The sequence below is a fragment of the Doryrhamphus excisus genome, linkage group LG9 (genome assembly GCF_037039965.1).
Source record: "Doryrhamphus excisus strain RoL-2023G ecotype Guam linkage group LG9, RoL_Dexc_Guam_v1.1, whole genome shotgun sequence".
Lineage (NCBI taxonomy): Eukaryota > Metazoa > Chordata > Actinopteri > Syngnathiformes > Syngnathidae > Doryrhamphus > Doryrhamphus excisus.
Genome location: NC_136365.1, coordinates 18,369,756 through 18,395,332, shown reverse-complemented (window position 1 = coordinate 18,395,332; position 25,577 = coordinate 18,369,756). Strand labels below are relative to the sequence as shown.

The following is a 25,577-nucleotide window of genomic DNA, read 5'->3' as shown; positions in this document are numbered from 1 at the left end:
GAAATTTACCTCTCTTTTACTGCTGATTACTAAAGAATGAAAAAAGGTAGAAAGAGTCTAATCTTTCCTTTGGTATATACATGTCGATATAGCCCAAAACCACAATATTCTATGTGCTATAAAAATTCAGTCAATATCAGTCAATAAAAAATGGCCGGTACAGCGAGAGCTATATTATAATAACAAAACCATCTGTTAAAGTCTCAATTGTCTTCCACATAAAACCATACGCTGGGTTTACCAACCATGTCTAAGATCATGTCCCACTCTATACAAAAATATAGCAAATCTGCATCATCTAAAGACATAAAAAGAACAAGTGTTTAAAGAACCATCTCTGTGGGTCAACGGCAATCGAACCTTGAGTCATGGCGATACCCCCGCCGTCGTTAATAAGACTGCGGGTGAGTAAACGTCTTCAAAGCCAAAGAGCAGTAAAGTGATTGAGCGTCAGCGAGGGAGCGCTTGCGAGCGTGGAGCAGTTTGTTGGGATGTTGATGGGATCTGTAAGACGTAATGAGAGCAGGTGACCCAGTGAAGCCATCGTTGATGCCTCCATCAATACGAGAGGAGTCAATTGAAAAGCCGTGTGTGTGTGTGTGTGTGTGTGTGTGTGTGCGGGCCTCCACCTCTATCCCTCCATTCAGTGTCATCAGTCCTTTTGAGCTCGATTCACTCGGCCTCTTTCATCTCTTACGTCACATCAGTTTTCTCTCCGCCTCATCTCTCTTTCAAGATGCTCTTTCACCCTTTCTCCACGGCTTGCCCGTCTCCTTTTATTCTTTACATCTTGTCTTTCTTCTCCGGCGCATCCTGATCTTCAATCTCTTCACCCGTCTCTTCTCATTCTATCACATGTCTAGCTACGTCCATGTCTAGCTCCGCCCACTTCCTCCGGCCCCCAAGTCTCAGCTTCACAACATGAACTACGTGAAGTACCAAGATGGAGATGCGGTGAGGCTTGGACAGGAAAACGGGATGCCCTCGTGGGGTGGAGTCTCTCAGCGGTCTCCGTGGTTGGCTCTCCTCCAGCTTGCCAGTGTCCTGTTTCTGGTCGGGATTACCTGGGATTACTGGGGAATTTTCTGCCATCTGAGATATGGAATTGTGACGATAGCGTAACATGAGAGCCTCTACAGACATATTGGTGTACGCTGACACAAACGGCGCCATCATGCATAAACAGCAGTAGCTCACCCACGCACTCGGTCCTGTTCTTCTTTGCTGGTACATGCATTGTTCTTCATGATGCATGAAGAATAATGCAGCTTTTGCATTATACATGCAGACCCGCATTTGCATACCCTCACCCTACTGGGACCTGGACACCAAAAGCTGGGGAGACATTTGACCTGAAGTGAAATGAAGGCCAACACTGAGCCTCCATCACACAAAAGTGTACTAAACATGTGTAGTAAAAACACAAAGCCGTGTCTTTAAGGCCGGATTTACACTCCAAGAGTTGCAGGGTGCATGGGCTACAAAACAAATAACTTCTATGGTCTTTAATTTAAAAAAAAAACATTGACATTAATAGCTGTGGCTGTAGGCAACCTCCTGATGCATTTTTTTAGGAACATCCAGCAGCTTTGTTCGGCTCGGTATGCCGTAGAAGTCAGATGGATGTAGGAGTGGTTGGGTGGAGGCTGCAAGACGGTCGCAGACCTCACAGCTAGGAGACCAGGGTTCAATTCCACCCTCGGCCATCTCTGTGTGGAGTTTGCATGTTCTCCCCGTGCATGCGTGGGTTTTCTCCGGGTACTCCAGTTTCCTCCCACATTCCAAAAACATGCTAGGTTAATTAGCGACTCCAAATTGTCCATAGGTATGAATGTGAGTGTGAATGGTTGTTTGTCTATATGTGATTGGCTGGCCACCAGTCCAGGGTGTACCCCGCCTCTCGCCTGAAGACAGCTGGGATCGTGAAGATAAGCGGTAGAAAATGAATGAATGGTTGTGTGGACATTTACAATAATTAAAATAATGTTTTATAGCCTGGCACAAGGGTGTCCAAAGTGCGGCCCAGGTGCCGTTTCATTCACTACCAAAAACATAGTTCAGGTGTAAATTAATATTTCATGGTGTCATATTGGGCGGCACGGCAGTTAGTGTGAGTGTGAATGGTTGTTTGTCTATATGTGCCCTGTGATTGGCTGGCCACCAGTCCAGGGTGTACCCCGCCCCTCGCCCAAAGACAGCTGGGATAGGCTCCAGCACCCCCGTGACCCTCATGAGGATAAGCGGTAGAAAATGAATGAATGAATGAATGTTTGTGTGGACATTTACGATAATGTTTTATAGCCTGGCACAAGGGTGTCCAAAGTGCGACCCAGGTGCCGTTTCATTCACTACCAAAAACATGTGCACACACAGTTCAGGTGTAAATTAATATTTCATGGTGTCATATTGCTGGCGTGATGTTTGAATACATTACCATAACATTAGCCATGGTTGAGATCAAATGGAAAAAAGTTCTCCTCTCATTCCATGTGGAAGTGGTAAGTTTTTGGATTCTTTGTACAGTAATTCTTCCCCACTCTGTTTGAAACACTTTCAGTTGTAAGGTTTGATTGTACCTGTAAGTGTGTCCCACAAAATAATGAGCACATTTCAAACACTTCCGTACGGATTTGAATCCGCATGCTAACAGCCCCTTCCAAGGTCCATTCTCTGCACTCTCGGCTGAGTCATGCTAGCTCTGCACACATCACACTTCCATGTCAACAAACCTGATGCTATTCATCCTACCAAACACCCAAACTGACCAGCCGTGACTCAGAGCCACATCCGCCACGCGGGCTCCGCCGGGGGCCCCACAGCGGCCCACACACACACACGAGCCCGGTTGCCTGGTAACTGAGCATAACTTCGCCAAAAATAATGCCTTTGAACAACGTGATGAGCTGATACGAGGATATGAAAAGGCGGCGATGAAGCGATAGCGGCTGAAACGAGCAAATTGAAAACGCAGTGATGAATGTTCCGTACTTGAAAAACTTCTGGACTACAAACGATCTGCTGGAAACCAGAAAGTGTTATCTCCCAACCGTCCTGCACAAACTACACCCAAACATCATTCACGTAGCGCTGAGTGACACATAGGAATGCCAAATCAAGACTCATTTGCCCCCCCCCCCTTCCGAGCACGTTTCAAAAGCCCTTCGCTGCATTTTAAAGGCTGAACGTCAGAAAACACACATGCCTTTAAAATATCACGCTGGCGTCCCCCGAGGGCCCGCTACCGAGCAGCTGCTTAATCCGCGTCATTATTCACCCAGTCCCACACATGAAGTACACCGCTCGCAAAGCCAAGCTCAACCCTCCCACCAGCGTGACCCTGTTCCTCCAGAGGCCCCCACTCTCGGATTGGGTCGCAGCTTTCAGCCCGACTAATTGGCTGCTTGGCATGGCAGATGACTTTTAATTTATTTGGATGGGCGGTAATTGGAAGTCGCTGGGACGCAACCGCTCAGAAGCTCAGCGAGAGGGGAAAGAAGGAGAAGAGTTGGGCTTGACTTTAGTCTGTTAAAGGGCACTTGGTTGTTATTAGACAGGCAGCCAATTATTTGGCATCACCTGTAAACTCTGCTTTTAACTTAAGTTTGAGAGGAAAACTGCACCCGTTGAACGTTTTGCTTCCGGAACAGGAACAAAACATTAAGTTGATAATGTATTGGTATGGAAAAATCGTGTGGTGTCCAAATGGTAATGGTAATGGTAATGGTTTTATTTCATTTGAACATGCATCAGATTACAATTGAGTGCATCCCATAATCAAATCACAGTTCCACATGTCCAAAAGGAGTAGGAAGAAGCAAAGCTTATTAAATCCTACCCCTCCATCTGGTACTTTTACAATCAGTAACTGTTAAATTATATTAGGAAAGCAGGAAGTGAACAAAATGTAACAATTAAAATTAAAATTAAAATTAAAATTAAAATTAAAATTAAAATTAAAATTAAAATTAAAATTAAAATTAAAATTAAAATTAAAATTAAAATTAAACAAAAAAACTTAAATTATATTAGGAAAGCAGGAAGTGAACAAATGTAAGGTTTTTTGTTTAATTTTAATTTTAATTTTAATTTTAATTTTAATTTTAATTTTAATTTTAATTTTAATTTTAATTTTAATTTTAATTTTAATTTTAATTTTAATTTTAATTGCTTGAATTAAATTAAATTTAATTTAATTGCTTAATTTTAATTTTAATTTTAATTTTAATTTTAATTTTAATTTTAATTTTAATTTTAATTTTAATTTTAATTTTAATTTTAATTTTAATTTTAATTTTAATTTTAATTTTAATTTTTCACGTACCGAAGTACAAAGTGATATGACCATAGAATTTTCAAATTCTTATTTGATACATGAACACATCTTTCTCTTTTGTGTGTTCTAAAGATATAAAAACAGCTAAAAATGACTGCATCTAAGTTCAAGACTTCAAAACACCTTCAAACAAAGTTTTATGGTCCGACTATATATATGCTGTGAGCATGTACTAACAGGCACATTTACGATAACATGTATTACTTGCAGTACTTTACCATATTTTGGTCATTTTAAGGATTCACTTCCTGGGGCGCTTTGATTTCACACAGCATCATAGAAAACAACGCTACACTTTCACTCAGACTTTAACTACATTTTCCTCAAACGTCAAAACCTATCCTCTGTGATAAACGAGGGAACACTGTACATGACATATTCACTGTTTCATATTCATATTCATAGTCACTGTTCAGCATGACCAAAATGGAGCAGGAAGAAGCAGAACTTCTTAAATCTTAAACCCACTAATTCAGTTATAGATTTGTTCTGTCTCGCTGCGTCCATATACACAAATCACAAAAGGGAAGGGACTTCAGGCACCCTGGAGAAATCCATCACCTCCGCAGGCCAATCCCCCCCCCCAAGGCCGAGTGCTCCAGCACCCCCACACACACCTCCTCGCCCTCCAACAAGGAACCAACATGGCCAAACCCACAAGGGTATATCACTGGGCGGACCAACAGTTGTAATTGAAATTTGTAAATATATAAATAGTGGCATGAGATGTACATACATGGACTACTTTAAAGTGTAAACAAGTATGATTTCCACAGCATTGACAAGATATAGTGTCATAAAAAGATGGGTGGAATGTGTGGGAGTGGGTTTGCAAAGCCAAACAGGACCCACAGAACAGTCGTGGTAAATTTATTATTATATATTATTATTATTATTATTATATTGTTTGTCTATATGTGCCCTGTGATTGGCTGGCCACCAGTCCAGGGTGTACCCCACCTCTTGCCCAAAGACAGCTGGGATAGGCTCCAGCACCCCTGTGACCATTGTGAAGAAAAGTGGTAGAAAATGAATGAATGAATTATTATTATATGATATATTATTAATTTACTATTTATTATTTTATTCATTATTATTATTATTATTATAGCCTCCAGCACCCCCAGCGACCCTCGTGAGGAAAAGCGGTAGAAAATGAATTATTATTATTATTATTATTATTATTATTATTATTATTATTATTATTATTATTATTATTATTATTATTATTATATTATTTCTTTATAAGACAAAAAAACATCTGATTAGAAATCATTTTTTTTGTCCTGGCTCCATCACACATACACACCACACACACACACACACACACAGGTGCAGGCAGCTCGCCCCAGTGCTACTCTGAAATGCAGCCCGTCCAAGCAGGTCACAGAGGTTCGGCGTGTTGCTATGGCAACTGTGATGCCACGTGAGATGCTCGTTTCCATAGCGCCAGTCTAGTCTGCACTTTCGGCCCCACCCACCACTTGCTTAGACGCCGACATCTGAATTCCCAACACATGCTGTCATTAGTCAAGACGATGTGTTTTTGTGACGATGAAATAAATATTCAAGCATTTCGGGAAAAAAAAGTAGTAGATGGTGGGGGGGAGGGGGGGGGAATACACGACGATCTCCGAGCTGTGTGGAGTTAATAAGGCGTGGCATGGAGATTTAAAAGAGGGCTCATGTGCCTCCCAGGCTAATTAGTGTGATAATGGTATGTCTCACGTGGTCTTCTTTCTTTGTGTCAGACACATTCTTCCATTCAATAGCGTTCCGAAAATCAAGAGTCTTATCTTAGAGTCTTAACCCGAGTTCGATTCCACGCTCGGCCATCTCTGTGTGGAGTTTGCATGTTCTCCCCGTGCATGCGTGGGCGACTCCAAATTGTCCATAGGTATGAATGTGAGTGTGAATGGTTGTTTGTCTATATGTGCCCTGTGATTGGCTGGCCACCAGTCCAGACAGCTAGGATAGGCTCCAGCACCGCCCTTGACCCTTGTGAGGATAAGCCGTAGAAAATGAATGAATGTTTACGATATTAGGTGACTATTAAAGTGACTATAGGGGTGTTATTTCATGTCTAGAGGGCTCTAATAATGTTAACAGCCATATTTAGAAGGTCGTAACCAGGTTTTCTATGCTGTCACCATGAAAATATCCACAGCTGGGATAGGCTCCAGCACGGCCCATGACCCTCGTGAGGATAAGCGGTAGAAAATGAATAAATGTTTACAATATTAGGTGACTATTAAACTGACTATAGGGGTGTTATTTCATGTCTAGAGGGCTCTAGTAGTGTTAACAGCCATATTTAGAAGGCCGTCACCAGGTTTTCTATGCTGTCACCATGAAAATATCCACATTTATGAATAAGAAATCCCACTTTACGAGAATACTTTATGTGCCCTGTGATTGGCTGGCCACCAGTCCAGGGAGTACCCCGCCTCTCGCCCGAAGACAGCGTGGATAGGCTCCAGCACTGCCCATGACCCTCGTGAGGATAAGCAGTAGAAAATTAATGAATGTTTACAATATTAGGTGACTATTAAGGTGACTATAGGGGTGTTATTTCATGTCTAGAGGGCTCTAATAGTGTTAACAGCCATATTTAGGTTTTCTATGCTGTCACTATGACAATATCCACTTTACGAGATTACTTTATGTGCCCTGTGATTGGCTGGCCACCAGTCCAGGGTGTACCCCGCCTCTAGCCCGAAGACAGCTGGGATAGGCTCCAGCACCGCCCATGACCCTCGTGAGGATAAATAAAATGAATGAATGAGTTGGGTTCACTTTGGAGCAAAAAAAGATTTCTATTATAAAAAAAAAACCTTCTGTCGTATGGTAAAGGGGTGGGGCTAAACAGTGCAGTGTGTTGATTGGTTCACAGAGAATGGTCACTTCCTGGTGAAAAATGTTCTCCTTCCTGGCTGTCGGAAGACCATTAACAAAAAGCTCTTGCATTGCATTACATGGTGTTTCTAATGAAAAGGCCATTAAATCGAGGTCAGCCCTGCACTTCCTCCTGCGGCCACCAGGCATACATAATTCACAGCGAGTAGTTGAATAATTTGCAAGTGACAGTCTTGTGCAAACATGTAAACGTCAGCGACGCTTTTCTTTCTTATTAATATTCAAAAACGTCTCCTTCCGCTTGCCAATACCATCGTCTTGCCGCATCACTCCAGCAGCTTCCATTATGACAAATTCCCACAATCCCCTGCTCTTTCTTTCCTCCCTTGCTTCCTTCTCGCTTTGTTTGCTTGGGCTCCTCTTCCTGGGGGCGGCAGCGATTACGGGACGTTACATCCTGAAGCTGCGAAATCTACAAAGCACACATATTATACACTCAGTGAACGTGGAACACTTAAAGGGGAGCGATAGTGCTTTTCCACTTTTCTGATGTATAAATGTAGTTAGAATGTAGTATTCTCGTGTTAAACTATGCCAAAGCGTCACGTAATGAGGTTTACGTATTTGGAAATGAGTTTTGGATGGCGATACAAGTTCTGTTATACTGCGTTTTTGAGCTTTCCTAAAGGGGCAAGCATCAGACTGAAGTGGTTGGAGTTTGTGATGATGATTATTACCTGTCAACACCACACGGGACCGTTTGTTGGACTTTCTGCCAAATTGTTGCTGAAGTCTGACGCCTTTGCAACGTTACTTGGTCATCAGAGGAGCAAGCTATCAGTAAGAATTTATTGTACGGTATCATAGCACACCGCTAACTGTTATGAATCGCTTTGTGGCTGGGAATTGATAATCATTCATTCATTTTCTACCGCTTTTTCCTCACGAGGGTCGCGGGGGATGCTGGAGTCTATCCCAGCTGTCTTCGGGCGAGAGTGGCGGGGTGCACCCTGGACTGGACGCCAGCCAGCACACATCACAGGGCACATATAGACAAACAACCATTCACACTCACATTCATACCTATGGACAATTTGGAGTCGCTAATTAACCTAGCATGTTTTTGGAATGTGGGAGGAAACCGGAGTACCCGGAGAAAACCCACGCATGCACGGGGGAGAACATGCAAACACAGAGATGGCCGAGGGTGGAATTGAACCCTGGTCTCCTAGGTGTGAGGTCTGCGCGCTAACCACTAGACTGCCGTGCCGCGACGGGAATTGATAATAAATACAGTAATTGAATTGTCGCGGTACTTGTACTGAATCATATTGCATCAGTAATTGGTGTGAGTTAATCTGGATTATATTATACACAATATACAGTATATACAGCTATATTCTTGCTTTGTTATGGAGTAGCTTTATACATATCGTGAATGTATCGTATTGTCAGCAATGGCATCGAGATACGCATCACATGGGCATCAGTGATGGAGACAAACATCTCTGAAGGAAAAAAAGGTGGTAATCATATTTTGCACCGCGTGGAAGACCACCGACAGCCAAGCCGTCTTTTTTTTCTCCGTTGAAAGAAAAGATGGAAAACAACAAGCAGGAAGCATTGATGTCATTTTATCTTGGATGTTTTTATCTCGACGGCCGTTCTCCATCTTTCTCCTCTCTCTTCCTCTCTTATCTCCATCACCTGGCTCCTGTCCTGCCCTCATCTTGTTCCTCATCCCCCGTCACTGTCTCCCCCCCGCCTGGCAGGCCTTCCTCGCACCTTGAATGCAACACAACTCAGAGGAGCAGCACCAAGGACGAAGATGAATCGACTTGAAGGGGAGAGACATTAGAGCCGAATAAGAAATAGTCCATTTGCTGTCTCATTTAGCTCTGTGTGTGTGTGTGTGTGTGTGTGTGTTCTCGGGGCTCGTTAATAACCAGTATTAATGAAGCGCCCTATCTTCGGTTCACACACACACACATTTTAATGGAGAAAACATATGGCTGTCTGTCTTTAATTGTACTTCCTTGCCACCGTGTCTTTTACTCCTACAATCACACACATTCAATAAAGGTCCATACGCTATTAAGATATTATTGTATGTATGCTTCACTTCTTCACCATATAATATAAATCCAATACAAAAACTTTTTACAAAAATAATCCTGCTCACTGCTAAAAGTAATTATTTCACAATACACAAAAACTTTGCGGCCTTTATTTGTGTGTGAAATAATTTTTACCACAAAATTGAATTTAATTGATGCATGTTTTAGAGTATGATTGTTGCAGTTGTTAATTAGTGTATTTGTGGTTTATTTATGACTGGCAACATTTCAGTTGTAGACTATTTATCAAGAACATTTGCACTAATAAACAATGTGGCCATCATCTTTATGCTATTTTCTGTGCATTTGTCGTTATGTAAAGCCATATAGTCTGAAATGACCATCATCGGGCTGGACACACTATATCTTTACCTTCATTAAACCAGTGTTTTTCAACGTTTTTTGGAGCCACGGCACGTTTTTTTTACGTTGGAAAAATTTTGCGGCACACCAATAACCAACATTATTTTGCTTCTTTCAGATTTTTCCTGATGACGGACTCGCCACAGCAGATCCTTTTGATCCGAATACTAATTTAACCAACAATGTTACAAAATGTCACCACTACCTCTCACGTGCATCACTAAGTCTACACGGACGAATATTACATTGCTCTGCCAGTCTTTACACCAATGACACGCGACAATGACATAATATTTGCAGAAAATTATTAATACGTGTTAATTAAAAAAGTGATATTGAATAATTCCTCACGGGACACCTGACGATTTCTCACGCACGGCACAAAATTGTTCAGTGACACTAGAAAAAGTCACTACATATCCCATGAACGTGATATCCACTTCCCCATGGGACAAAAATGAGCTCCTAACTAACTGCATTGCTTGTTTGTTTTAAAAACAAAATATCACTGTGGCTAAAAAAGTCCCATTTCGAGTCTGAATGAGTCTTAAATTAATTTAAGACAAGAAGACATGTCAATGCATCACAGCATATGATAGCAATCCCCAGATTACATGCTTATTTATCGCTGATTGAACCCACTCGTTGCTGCTGATGCTATTATTTTGATGTTCCTCCTCAAAAAGACGGGTTAAATTGCAAAAAAAAAATAAAGATTCTTCTAATGCAGTGCTAGCAATTAGCATGTTAGCCACAGGCACGATGAAAGATGTTGCCAAGCGAGCTTCAGCATGGAGAATTCCCATTAAAAGTGTGTCTGGTCTTTGGAGGAAGGAAGTTGGGGGTGATGATAAGAGCCTGAGATGACAGGGCAGGGGGGAGAGAGATTGGGGGCCCCCACGAGGGCATCCGACTGGCGAGTGCGGAGGATAAACAGAGGAAGATGATAGAGGAGGGCTCGGCCTTTGGGGAGCCGTGTAATGCGAAAGCAAGAGCCGCGGCGGCGTCTGGCTGATGAAATGGGAGGGAAAGAAAAGGCGAGTTGGAAAGAAAAATAAGAGGAGCGCATTAAGAGGCTGTGATGGGTCATTAAAAAAATGCTGGGTGCTTTTCTCTTCCCCTAGCTGATGGAGAGGAAAAAGTGTTGTTTCTCCACATGAGTAGCTTTCTCCACGCCGGGACGCTCATTAAGTACATTTCCGCAGGAACACCATTGCCGCTTCCTGTGGCGGCGACTGTGAGAGGGATAACATCTCGACATTAAAGACACCTCAATGTCTTCTACTGCTGTCGTTTGCATAGACACCAGTCATTCCCTTGGGTGCGTGGTAGTGAGCGTTCATTCGTGTAGACAACATCACAGGCTGGCCACAATAAAAGGCTACTCCAAAATGTTCAGTTGAACTTTTTTACAGCAGCCTACAAAGCCCACATATTGTCCCTTATGTCTAGCCTCACATGTCCCTAAGTTCATACAATGTAATACTGCAAGCACATGCGCACATGCTAAGCTAATGCAAAACGCGTCTAACTGATGAAGTGCCGACTGGATGGCGGTCAAATGAGGCTGGTAAAAACGACAAAGGATAATAATGAAATGCCATAAAACCAATAGCGAGCTGACCGTTGAATAATTAATAAAGCCAGAGGCGCTGCTATATGTATTCATGGCGGCGAGTCACGCATCAGTCATGCGCTAATCAAGCGGAAGCCGCGGCCTCGTTAAGGAGTTGCAACAGTGATTGTCTCCATCAACGATCGCAGAACCTCCTGCATGTTCTGGAAGTTGATTGCCACCTTGATCAGGAATGATGATTATGTATCTGGTAAAAATGCTTTCAATGCTTTCGTAGCACTCAAAAGGGGAGGAATTCTACGAGACTTGTCGGTTTGTCATGTACAGCAAACGTACGGTTCGGTACATAAAGTCAAACCTGGGTTTTTCAAACGGTCCAGATTGTTTTAAGTTGCCAAAATATTGTTTCAGTTTTTATATGTATGGTATTGCACATACTCTGACAAACCTCATTTGTTAGATCCTTATATTTGGTACATGCACGATCGTGCATCAGTCACAGACAGTGTTTTTGATCAGGGTGTACCCCGCCTCTCGCCCGAAGACAGCTGGGACAGGCTCCAGCACTGCCCTTGACCCTCGTGAGGAAAAGCGGTAGAAAATGAATGAATGAATCTTGGAACGATGCACGATCGTGCATCAGTCACAGACTGTGTTTTTGATTTGTTTTTGCTGGTGATATAAAGTCAGTTAGAAAACTGCTTGTAGTACTGAACATGGTGTTTTGAGAAAAATACAGTCACGGCTGACAGATTATTTACCGGTTTGCCATGTTTGTATAAATAATCAACTTTACACAGCTCATTAAAAATAATTTAAGAATAAAGTCCTGAGGGTCTGGCAAATTCGCAAGTTCAATTCCACCCTCGGCCATCTCTGTGTGGAGTTTGCATGTTCTCCCCATGCATGCGTGGGGTTTCTCCGGGTACTCCAGTTTCCTCCCACATTCCAAAAACATGCTAGATTAATTGCCGACTCCAAATTGTCCATAGGTATGAATGTGAGTGTGAATGGTTGTTTGTCTATATGTGCCCTGTGATTGGCTGGCCACCAGTCCAGGGTGTACCCCGCCTCTCGCCTGAAGACAGCTGGGATAGGCTCGTGAGGATAAGCGGTAGAAAATGAATGAATGGTTGTGTGGACATTTACAATAATTACAATAATGTTTTATAGCCTGGCACAAGGGTGTCCAAAGTGCGGCCCAGGTGCCGTTTCATATTTCATATTTCATGGTGTCATATTGCTGGCGTGATGCTTGAATACATTACCATAACATTAGCCATGGTTGAGATCAAATGGAAAAAAGTTCGCCTCTCATTCCATGTAGAAGTGGTAAGTTTTTGGATTCTTTGTATTGTAATTCTTTCCCACTCTGGTAGGTATGAATGTGAGTGTGAATGGTTGTTTGTCTATATGTGCCCTGTGATTGGCTGGCAAATAGTCCAGGGTGTAGTCCGCCTCTCGCCCAGAGACAGCTGGGATAGGCTCCAGCACTCCCCGCGACCCTCGTGAAGATAAGCGGTAGAAAATGAATGAATGAAGTCTTGATGATCACTTACACACATACACAGTACACATATAGCTGTGTATGTATAGTAAACAATACATATCACAACTTCTCATAAATCCATGTCAATTTTTGACTTAATGTACAGATTAAAGCCCCGCCCATTCCCTATAAACCCCACCCACCTCCGGTTAAGAAAATAAAACAATTGAAAATGCGTGAATTGCATGATATGCATGGGTTCTTCACATTTAGTAGTTTGTTACATTGTTAAAATGGCATTTGGTTTTGGACGGATTAACAATGAAAATCTGAGGAACTTCTGTTTTTGAAGATGAAAAACAATAGAGGGAAGCGGTCAAGTGGGTCAAATGATGTTGCGGACTTCACCAAACTACGGACTTTTTCCTTCAGCCAAACAACTCAGGCATCTTGAGCAACAGAGGAAACATCTAAAGTGCTTTGACCCGGCCTGCAGACAGACATATTGGACAAATGTCATTCCTTTTCCACGCTGACCTTTGGCTGACGTATTTAAATATGGATGCACCTCCTTCCTTGTGAATGCATCAACCCGTTTAAGCACCGCAAACCGACTGATGCCCTTGAAGACGTCGTTATGCTTGCTGCTTAAACACACGTTCGTTAGACGGATGATGACCCTGAGATGTACATACGTATGTTGGTATGTTCTCCCAGTGGCCAACCAGAATGCTGTGCATCAAATTCTCCACTTTCCAGTATTTCTGACTTCCTTCAGCCTGACTTTATATGGCTTTTAATTTCACTCCTGTTTTTATTTGCACGCCTTCCTAACAATAAACCAGACAGATTCCAATCTGATGTCACGAGAAGACAAAACAATAAAATAAAGGCAATTAGTTTGGCTCGATACTGCATTTTTAAAGCTTTTTAAGAATCCACGAGTTTATCAAAGTGGCTGTGAAAGTAATTCGTTTTAGGAGCTCTGCACTTGCCGCTGAACAAAATGTCAACATCCTCCTTGTCAGAAGCAAGACGAGCAGACTTTTAACGTGCATCATAAAAGGCTCAAATGGAACTTCATCGTCTTGACCGGGAAGCATAAAAATTCCAAGTAGACTTCCTTTTTGCAAATGGAAAAGATTGATGAGAGCGACAGAAAAGTGCTTGAAAGAAACCTTCATTCATTCATTTTCTACCACTTATCCTCACGAGGGTCGCAGGGGGATGCTGGAGCCTATCCCAGCTGCCTTCGGGCGAGAGGCGGGGTACACCCTGGACTGGTGGCCAGCCAATCACAGGGCACATATAGACAAACAACCATTCACACTCACATTCATACGTATGGACAATTTGGAGTCGCTAATTAACCTAGCATGTTTTTGGAATGTGGGAGGAAATGCAAACTCTACACAGAGATGGCTGAGGGTATGTTTGTGTTCAAACACAACTAGTCCCGCAAAAACGTGAAATAACCACATTTTGACTACCGATGTCAACATTGTCTGCACACAGTCAATGCAAACCTGCCGTTAGCACACTTTGACTTCATACACGGTAAGTCACGGGTTTTTCCAGCCAGTAGCTCCGAACCACTTTTCAATTAGCTCACCAAATACTTTATTTATTTATATATATTAAATGGGGTTCGGCAGTAGTCCGAAGTCATCAGGAGCACTTCGGAGTGGTACCAATCACAGCAGAGTGGGCATACCCGGAAGCAGCTATGAGTGTAATAAATTAAATAGACCGGAATAGGTGCAGATTCTTGAAGATGTAGAAAGCTTTCTGTGTTGGTTATTGTGTGTAGCTGCTCTATAGGAGTCCACAATTTAAGGGATGAAAATGATCATAACAGGTCCCCATTTAAATGTACTTTACCCTGCGATTGGCTGGCAACCAGTCCAGGGTGTACCCCGCCTCTCGCCTGAAGACAGCTGGGATAGGCTCGTGAGGATAAGCGGTAGAAAATGAATGAATGGTTGTGTGGACATTTACAATAATTACAATAATGTTTTATAGCCTGGCACAAGGGTGCCCAAAGTGCGGCCCAAGTGCCGTTTCATATTTCATATTTCATGGTGTCATTGCTGGCGTGATGCTTGAATACATTACCATAACATTAGCCATGGTTGAGATCAAATGGAAAAAAGTTCGCCTCTCATTCCATGTGGAAGTGGTAAGTTTTTGGATTCTTTGTATTGTAATTCTTCCCCACTCTGTTAGGTATGAATGTGAGTGTGAATGGTTGTTTGTCTATATGTGCCCTGTGATTGGCTGGCCACCAGTCCAGGGTGTACCCCACCTCTCGCCTGAAATCAGCTGGGATAGGCTCCAGCATACCTAGTGAGGATAAGTGGCATAGAAAATGGACAGACAATAGCGCTTAAGTTGCATAAAAAACATAAAAAACACCAACAAAAGTGCCAAATATTTTCTTTTTCTCCCTCTCTGCATCGAGACGCGGCCGGTGAGAGAAGCGAGGACAGATGGGTGAAAGGTTGGCCGTCTCCAGCGAGCTCCCAAATACCATCAGACGTCGTAAATGCTACATAAAAGGCACGGAGGCAGGGGGTGGGGGGCGGGGTGGAACTCTTTTGATTTAATGTGTCACTTTAGGAGGTGAAGAAAAGAAAGATAAAGAAACACACCTGAGAATCGCTCTGTGAATATTCTCATTCAAGCAGGTCATCTCAGGGCATTGAATAGATCACAACTGGACGCTTCGGCCTGTCACATCTAGATTTACCACTGTAATACTTGCAGTACTTTAATACTTACAGCATTTTGGTCATTTTAAGTAAATACTGAAACTTCCTTGCATAAAAAGGAACGCTGGGAGTTGGACCATCTCCAATATGGATCCACTTGCAATGACGTCACCTGGAGCATCCCAATCCTTCTTTTTATTTCTGGCCTCCGTGTCATCCTCCCCCCCATCCGTCCATGTTCATCCCTCTTTGTCTGTTCCCAAGCAGCACACCCCCAAATCTTTTAATAATAAAGCTCATCCGTCTCTTCCGCCAGCGTTGGCACGTTCCTACAGGATTCACTCACACGGCCACTTTAATGAGATTAGCATGGCTAATGCTTGAAGAATGCCCCCCGAGGCCCGCCCCCGGTGGCGGCGCGGGCAATGAAGAGCCAAGAGTTGGGATAACTTGGACGGATTAGAGCTCGAAAAGGGGGGTTGGGTGGCGGAGGATGGAGCAGATTAGCGCCACCTCCTGTGGATGGGGTGTGACTTCATGTTCCTATACAGCTGCTTTTATTCATGTGGACTTCGGAGCCGGGGTGGGAATGATGCATGGCCAGCATTAGATGCAGACGATGATGAATGCACAAGCAAGCGCGCATAAACCAACATTAGGCAGGGAGAGCAGCCAGCATGACCGCATCCAGTCCAGAAGTGTCTCCCAGCTAAATGGATGCAATCCTTCACTGCCTTGATTGATTTGGCCCTCAAATTGGCTGATTTGTTAATTTATTACCCACACAAAGACGCATCGACGCGAGAGATGAAAGAGATAAAAGTACTCAGCGAGCCGGCACTGAAATGTCAAACTTATTTTCCAGACATTGTTGAGACCAACAGTGAATTACAAAGACAAATAAACCAAAAAGCACGATAAGCCGTACGAGCAGAGTCAGGGGAATACAACCAGCACGTAAGCTAGCGTTATACAAAATGGCCACGAGGTGGGAGCAAGTCAGTCTTTAAAGTCATTCATCTTAATCCTCAAGTCAAGTCTGAAGTTACCGACTCCTTACGAGGAGTTTAGCGTTACGACACCGATCCAAGCAAAACAATTGCAGGTTGGAGGTTAGGATTGGAGGTCAATAGATGCGTTCAATGAGACAGATTCTGTGGGAAAAAATTTTATCAGTCTAGATGTGATATAATAAGAATCATGTTAGATGAATACTTGGAATGTTTGGAATATTTTACTATTTAACTAATATTTTAATATTATATATTATATGCATAATATATAAATATATATAAATATTTATATAAATATATTACATAATAATTGGTGACTCCAAATTGTCCATAGGTGGTTGTTTGTCTATATGTGCCCTGTGATTGGCTGGCCACCAGTCCAGGGTGTACCCCGCCTCTTGCCCAAAGACAACTGGGATAGGCCCCAGCACCCCCCGCGACCCTCGTGAGGAAAAGCGGTACAAAATGAATGAATGAATGAATGAATATTATATACATAATATAGAAATATTTATATAAATATGTATATAAATATATTACATAATAATTGGTGACTCCAAATTGTCCATAGGTATGAATGTGAGTGTGAATGGTTGTTTGTCTATATGTGCCCTGTGATTGGCTGGCCACCAGTCCAGGGTGTACCTCGTCTCTCAGCCAAAGACAGCTGGGATAGGCTCCAGCACCCCCGCGAAAACCGGTAGAAAATGAATGCATGAATATTACATAATATATTACTCATATTTTACTCATCGAAAAGTCAGCAAAATTGTGACTGGCTGACTGGAGTCCACACCTCTCATTCATTCATTCATTCATTCATTCATTGTCTACCGCTTTATCTTCACAAGGGTCGCGGGGGCTTTGGGCGAGAGGCGGGGTACACCCTGGACTGGTGGCCAGCCAATCACAGGGCACATATAGACAAACAACCATTCACACTCACATTCATACCTATGGACAATTTGGAGTCGCTAATTAACCTAGCATGTTTTTGGAATGTGGGAGGAAACCGGAGTACCCAGAAAAAACCCACGAGATGGCCGAGGGTGTAATTGAACCCTGGTCTCCTAGCTGTGATGTCTGCGCACTAACACTCGACCATCGTGCAGCCCCTTTGTATAATATCATGCAGACATCTGCACAAAAGCAAACATCTAAATGGGATAGCGGTCCTTCAATGAAAAAATGTAGCAACAGAAAATTACAGATTCATGAAAAAAAATACATTAACAGAAAAATTAATTACAGCCTTTATAGAAACACAATTCAAAACTTAAATTAGCTACAAAAAGTTAAATCAGAAGATGAAAATTGCTAACAGAAGGCACACACACACACACACCCGTCTGTGTGAAGGTGAGCACTGACCTCTGCTTGTCAGGGTCAATTAGCAAAGCCAGTCACGTCTGAGTCCCTGCTGCATTTTCTTCATCATCATCATCATCATCATCTGCGATGACGTCATCCTCCATCTCTCATCAAAAGTGCAACCAATCGTTCAAACTTTCAGCCGTGAACTCTATTGATTTTCACGTCCAATCACAGCCGCAGGTGATGACATAAGCAATCCTAAAGCTGTTTTATTCCACGGTTGGTAGCAGAGGAGATGTTATTTAAAACTCTTTAAGGAAAAAAAAAAAAAAAAGAGCAACGTGGGCACAGCTCGTCCAACAATAAAGAATTAGCGTCTTTATAGCAGCTCGTTTGATCTTAATGAGTTTTTAAACTCCCAAATTAGCCCGGCCTTCATTAGCGACAGTGAAGGAGTGAATTCAAAGCAGACAAAACTTTGTCACTGATAAGCTGTCTCAGGAAGGGGAAGTGCTTTTTCTAGCAGTCGTACAAGACAGGAAGTTTGAAGCAGTTTTCTGGTCTCTTCTAGTCTTACACCGGACCAGAAAGAACTACAGTGAGACCGTGATGCAAAAACATAAGGAGGTCAAACGCACTTCCTGGAACCAAATCAGAGTCCAAATAAGTCTTACCTCTGCGTGGTTCCGATGATGGCAATGTTTTGTTATCTTGTCCAACTGGAAAAGAATCAGCACTTCCAGTCAGTTCTGCTCCTTTGCTTCCACTGGTCCAAAATCAGATCTGGTTTCCCCGACCCGGCGAGAGCAAAGCGTCTGAGGGATTGAGAGAGAGCAGGAAATGGTGTAGTTATTAATCAAACTTTAATGACACCGAAGTCAGAGAAGCAAGAAGGCTGGCAGAGCGAGATAATAATCAAATCAGTTGTGAAGTGAAATTAAGCAGACGGTCTTGACGAGGCGAACATACCAAGCAACCTCCGTCTAATTGAAAAACGCTCTGGTCAAATACGTTCTAATATTTATCCAGGCCCTGCAAACCGGATTAGAGAACGCAGGTTCCCATGTTCCACTGTTTGGAAGATAAAGACTCGGGAAAAGGTCTGCTCCCATTGCCAGATAAAAAAAGTCTGCCCAGTAGAGGCCGCATGGAGGACGAGGGGGAAGCAGCCTCCTTTGACTCGGGGCTGTCAGACGCCAGCGACGTGGACACACACTCTAGGAATGAAAGGGTACGCTCTTGATCCATAAACTGCAGATTTTCTTATTTTTTATTCTTGCTAAAAAAAAGTGCCTCCTGGAGTCGTCCATGTTGACACACATAAGGTTGTGGGCTTTTGTCAACGTAAAATGTGAGCAAAAAGGGGACATTCATTCATTCATTTTCTACCGCTTTTCCTCACGAGGGTTGCTGGAGCCTATCCCAGCTGTCTTCAGGCGAGAGGCGGGGTACACCCTGGACTGGTCGCCAGCCAACCAACCATTCACACTCACATTCATACCTATGGACAATTTGGAGTCGCTAATTAACCTAGCATATTTTTGGAATGTGGGAGGAAACCGGAGTACCCGGAGAAAACCCACGCATGCACGGGGAGAACATGCAAACTCCACACAGAGATAGCCGAGCAGGGAATCAAACCCGGGTCTCCTAGCTTGTGTGGTAATTTAATTCATTCATTTTCTACTGCTTACCCTCACAAGGGTCGCGGGGGTGCTGGAACCTATCCCAGCTTTCTTCAGGCGAGAGTGGCGGGGTACACCCTGGACTGGTGGCCAGCCAATCACAGGGCACATATAGACAAACAACCATTCACACTCACATTCATACCTATAGACAATTTGGAGTCGCTAATTAACCTAGCATGTTTTTGGAATGTGGGAGGAAACCGGAGTACGGGGAGAACATGCAAACTCCACACAATAGTGGAATTGAACCCTGGTCTCCTAGCTGCGAGCTCTGCGCGCTAACCACTCATCCACCGTGCAGTCCACAGACATTTATTTTTACACTCCAAATTGAAAGCAAATTGAGCAACCCACAAAATGTCTTTTCATTTCTAATAAATGCCGTTTTTCACCCTGAAAAAAAGCAAAAGATGAAACCTAATTTCCTAAAAAAAAATGTTCTAAGTAAATTTTGAGATGAATTGAAGGATGATTGGCTATTCTTAAACAACCAAAGGATGTTAAATATCCAAACCAATTGATGGTGAAACATGGTTCTCCTAGTGATTGAGTTTAGTGGTGCAGTGCAGGTTAATACCACCAGGATCAATACTTTATTTTAGCATCACTCGCGGAACCGGGCACATTCCGTCATCCGTGCAGTCACATTAACGACGCCAACCGGTGGCCTGGCCGCAGCACCATCGCTCATCTCACATTCTGACAGGTTTTTTTTTTTTGCCTTTCTTCTCACTCCTGTCATCCCTCCGTCATCACGGCAGCAGCTGATCCACACAAATATTTGCCTGGCAGGGGAGCCGGAAACGGAATTCTCCGGTCCCAAGAGAATGTCAGCGACGGCACGTACGAAGGTCAGAGGCGACCCGAGCGGCCTCAATGCAGCAAGCGAGCCCGTAGATGCGACCGCCAGATATTCTGTTTTTATTTATGATTTCGTTTTTTTTTTTATGCCATCTGCATTTAGATCTTTAAGGTAAAGGTTAGGGTGGCTGGGAGCGTTTCCGTGACAAAGAGCAGAGGGAAAGGAGTGGCTTAAGAGCTTTCACAGATGAAGAGAATAATGGTTAAATGTCAGCTTACTGACCAAAAACCACATGACGATGGCGGTCGGCAGGACGCGGGGAAAAACACTGCAAGGGGGGGGGGGGATAAAGTGAAATTCTGTTTTGACTGAAATGAAAGGAGCAGATTCCCTCAACAAATGACAAACTTAAGGACGTGAAGAGGAGGGAAAGGCGGCTGGCAGGTGTATGATGATGGGAATCAAACCAAAAAAAAGAAGGAAACAGGCAGGCTTGTGTGATATCAAACAGACGGGCAAAGACGGTTAGATCGGGGGCCAAAATAAATGAGTGAAAATGATGTTTTGATCCACCGCCGCCGCTCGGCAGTCAGCTGGAGGCCGCCATCCATCATGAGGCGGCAAAATGGATATTATAGCAAGGAGGCGGGGGGTGGACTGCGGGAAGAAAACAGAATCAGTCTCTCCAGATGAATGAAGGAGAGACGTTTGATGTACAGTAAGGGCGGCCTGTTGGCATTACTGGCCCATACCAACTTTAGAGGGGACTAAAGCAGCCACAACATTAGGTACAGTAGCTGATTGATGTTTTTAATCAAGGGCTGGGACGATGTGTCGACGTCACATTCCTTCCTTCCTTCCTTCCTTCCTTGTTTCCTTACTTGTTTCCTTCCTTACTTGTTTCCTTACTTGTTTCCTTCCTTCCTTGTTTCCTTACTTGTTTCCTTCCTTGTTTCCTTCCTTGTTTCCTTCCTTGTTTCCTTGTTTCCTTGTTTCCTTGTTTCCTTGTTTCCTTGTTTCCTTGTTTCCTTCCTTGTTTCCTTGTTTCCTTGTTTCCTTCCTTCCTTCCTTCCTTCCTTGTTTCCTTTTTTATTTCCTTGTTTCCTTCCTTGTTTCCTTTTTTATTTCCTTCCTTCCTTTATTTCCGTCTTGCCTTCTTTATTTCTTTCTTTCTTTCTTTCTTTCTTTCTTTGTTTATGCTGACTTTGTGTTTTGTTACGTCTTAGCATAGTTTGCAATACAGTCTATAAATCAATACAGAGCCGTTCTACCGAGGGGGTCCCGTAACCCCCAAAAATCTTTCTTTCTTTCTTTCTTTCTTTCGGAAACTGAATTCTCCGGTCCCAAGAGAATTCATTCATTTTCTCCCACTTATCTTCACGAGCGTCGCGGGGTGCTGAAGTGAGAGGCGGCGTACACCCTGGACTGGTGGCCAGCCAATCACAGGGCACATATAGACAAACAACCATTCACACTCACATTCATACCTATGGACAATTTGGAGTCGCCAATTAACCTAGCATGTTTTTGGAATGTGGGAGGAAACCGGAGTACCCGGAGAAAACCCACGCATGCACGGGGAGAACATGCACACTCCACACAGAGAGGGTGGAATTGAACTTAGGTCTCCAAGCTGTGAGGTCTGCACGCCAACCACTAGACCGCCGTGCCGCCTGACTTCTCCGACTCTTTTTCTTGAATTTTTGTTCGTTCCAGCACCTCTCAGAAAGTAACACAGACACTTTCTCACCAAAGGGTGGAGAAAAAGAGTCAAGTTGTAGACTCTTGAGTGCTATCCACATTTAGAAACCTCTCCGTGCTCTGGCTTCAATCTGGATGAGGTCCGTCTGGGCCGTGACTCAGCACAGCTCGTCACATTTAAGCTCTTAATGGGGACCCGAAGCAGAGCAGCAAGGCCCCTACTCCAGACGTATTTTTATACCTTCAGAACGACACACTCCACAATATCGCAACAGATATAGGAACATGAGGACATGACAGGGGCGGGGGGGAGGATAGGGGGGGTGTGAAACACTCTCAACCTTAACTGGATGAAAGCCATGTAGGGCAGTTCAGTGGATGAGTGCTTTCAATCTCCAATGGAGACCTTTTAACTTGGCAAAAAAAAAATGTACTTGTCGATGGATTTAAAGGAGCCGGCTTGCAGTCATTTAACGCCTGTGACGCGTTGCAGCAGCTATTTGTGTTTGTCGGCTTAACAGGACAAAAGAAAAAAAAAAAGGCGACTGTAGCGATGCCTTGCAGACAAACATTTAAAAGACAAAAAGGCGTTTGAAGTGCATCTAACGAGAGGAGGAAGTCTCACACACATGCATACACACGCATACACACGCATACACACACATACTAACGCACCTGCTGTGCGAGGTAACACACACACACACACAGGTGAGAAAAGGAGGACAGCGATGACAGATGACAAGCTGAGACTTTAAAGGTGAATGAGGATGACGCACAGATCAACAAGGTGTGTGTGTGTGTGTGTGTGTGTGTGTGTGTGTGTGTGTGTGTGTTTGTGTGTGTGCACCACGCACCCCCCACCCCTCTCTATCATCTACTTCCTTGTGTTCAACCTCATTTGCTGGCGTTTCTCTCACCTCTTCACGATGTCGACTTCACTTCCACCTAATGACCATTTGTCTTCCCCCGTCCCGCCCCCGCGCCGCCTGTCACGACTTCGCATGAAAAAAATCCGCACTGCTGACCTCCTTCTTTCTTTCTTTCTTGAGGCTTCCGCTCTCCTGTCCTTGTTAGCCTTCCGGGCCCATGTGGACGGGTACAGAACACAACACAACTGGAGCTAATACGACAATACCGACTGTGGGTCTTTCACAAACATGGTCACATGACACAGTCTGGCATCTATTAATTGGATCAGACCGTGCGCTATAGCTGGGATCAATGTGACAGTTAAAACATTGTCTTTCAGCATTGCACATTGTAATTAGCTTACAGTGAACCACTACACCACACAACAATGGCATGTCCGTCAACAGCACAATATTGAGCCTGGAGTAGTTTATGCTGACTTTGTGTTTTGCTACTTATAGTTTGCAATACAGTCTATAAATCAATACAGAGTCGTTCTACCGAGGGGGTCCCGTAACCCCCAAAAATCTTTCTTTCCTTCCTTCCTTCCTTCCTTCCTTCCTTGTTTCCTTCCTTCCTTCCTTGTTTCCTTCCTTCCTTCCTTCCTTGTTTCCTTCCTTGTTTCCTTCCTTCCTTCCTTGTTTCCTTCCTTCCTTCCTTGTTTCCTTCCTTCCTTCCTTGTTTCCTTCCTTCCTTCCTTGTTTCCTTCCTTCCTTCCTTGTTTCCTTCCTTCCTTCCTTGTTTCCTTCCTTGTTTCCTTCCTTCCTTGTTTCCTTCCTTGTTTCCTTGTTTCCTTCCTTCCTTGTTTCCTTCCTTGTTTCTTTCCTTCCTTGTTTCCTTCTTTCCTTCCTTCCTTGTTTCCTTCTTTCCTTCCTTCTTTCCTTCCTTCTTTCATTCCTTCTTTTCATCCTTCTTCCCTTCCTTCTTCCCTTCCTTCCTTCCTTCCTTCTCTCCCTCCCTCCTTCCTTTCTTTCTTTCTTTCTTTCTTCAGGCTTCCACTCCTCCTGTCCTTGTTAGCCTTCCGGGCCCATGTGGACGGGTCCAGAACACATGCTGACTTTGTGTTTTGTTACTTCTTAGCATAGTTTGCAATACAGTCTATAAATCAATACAGAGCCGTTCTTCCGAGGGGGTCCCGTAACCCCCAAAAATATTGATTAGTTGATGATATAGATACAGTGCAACTTGGATCCTTTCTTGAAGTGACTTCATATAATCATAATGCACGTAAGTGTACCCCCGGGTGACTTCTCAAGAGGCGGGGTACACCCTGGACTGGTCGCCAGCCAATCACAGGGCACACACAGAGAAACAGTAATTGGCTTTTGCTACACAACTTCCTATACATGACATTGTGTATGCAATTTTAGCGGCTATTGTTAGAGCGATAAGATAAAAGTTCTTATTTTTCACGTTTTTCCTGACTTAGTTTAAAGTAAAATTCATTTTATAAAGTACAACACACAAAAGGTAACGCCGGAAAGTGTCCACAAAGTGTTTGACTAACATTATCACCTTAGCCCCTGCTGTTATTGTTGTTGTTATTCCATCCCGTCTTCCTGTTCCTCTCAAACAGCCATAACATCATCGCTGGCCAAGTACGTTGGCACACGAGCCCCGTGCCACACGCCAAAAGACCAACAGGGGTTTGGGCGGGGGGTGGGGGTTGGTGGCGGATTGGGTGGGCGTTTGGATCACAAACACTGCGACGTGCAAAAAATAACAACATAAACATCTATGAGGTCAAAAAACATAACATACGGCAGCCCCAGCAGTGGCGAGTAGGCGGGACCCTGTCGGGCACACTTTGGTGAGCTCACCCCGACCTTGACAGCCGGACCTCCATAAGTGATATTTTTCAAGGTCACTGAATGATTTTGTCATATTGCCTTTAGTTTGTTGACCATGACTATAAATACAATAAAATGTGAATAATTTAACAATTCATAAAAAGAACAATATAAGATGAGCTTGTCATCATTTGGGTATGCTGGAGCCTATCCCAGGTGACTTTTTAGTGAGAGGCGGGGTACACCCTGGACTGGTGGCCAGCCAATCACAGGGCACATATAGACAACCATTCACACTCACACCTATGGACAATTTGGAGTCGCTAATTAACCTAGCATGTTTTTGGAATGTGGGAGGAAACCGGAGTACCCGGAGAAAACATGCAAACTCCACATAGAGATGGCCGAGGGTGGAATTGAACCCTGGTCTCCTAGCTGTGAGGTCTGCATGCTAACCACTCGTCCGCCGTGCCGCCTCAATGTAACGTGAACAATGAAAAATGTTGAAGTTGAGTGTGAAGGTGACTATAGGGGTGTTATTTCATATCTACGGGGCTCTAGTTATGTTAAAAACTTATTCACAAAGAACATCACAAATAATATCATGGACAATTTGGAGTCGCCATTGAACACGTTAACATTTTAGCGTCATGTCAAGCCACATCTCTCTGTTATGATGGAGGCATAGTGCGGTGTATACGCCAGCAGCAGTTTAATTCCAAGACCGTATTCTGTATGTGAACACATCTCCAGTCAGCTCGACACTTCCTCATTGTCACTTGATGACCGCAGGGTGCATTCAGGGACGCTCCAACAATCACCTCTTTATTATGTGCGTATGTGTGGTCTGAATAAACAGAAAATGAGCTACTAAAGAGACAAGCATTAGGCAAATCCATTTTCAGACATATGTGA

General features: G+C 43.5%; 1 protein-coding gene across 1 annotated transcript in view; it reads right to left on the bottom strand.

Moving 5' to 3' along the window:
• The window catches only part of elfn2a (extracellular leucine-rich repeat and fibronectin type III domain containing 2a), a 121,007-nt gene that overhangs the window by 65,501 nt on the left and 29,929 nt on the right, over positions 1-25,577 (bottom strand). The window contains exon 2 of the mRNA XM_058079692.2: positions 18,447-18,587. The gene's annotated coding sequence lies outside the window, so the exon portion shown is untranslated. The remainder of the gene's footprint in view (positions 1-18,446; positions 18,588-25,577) is intronic.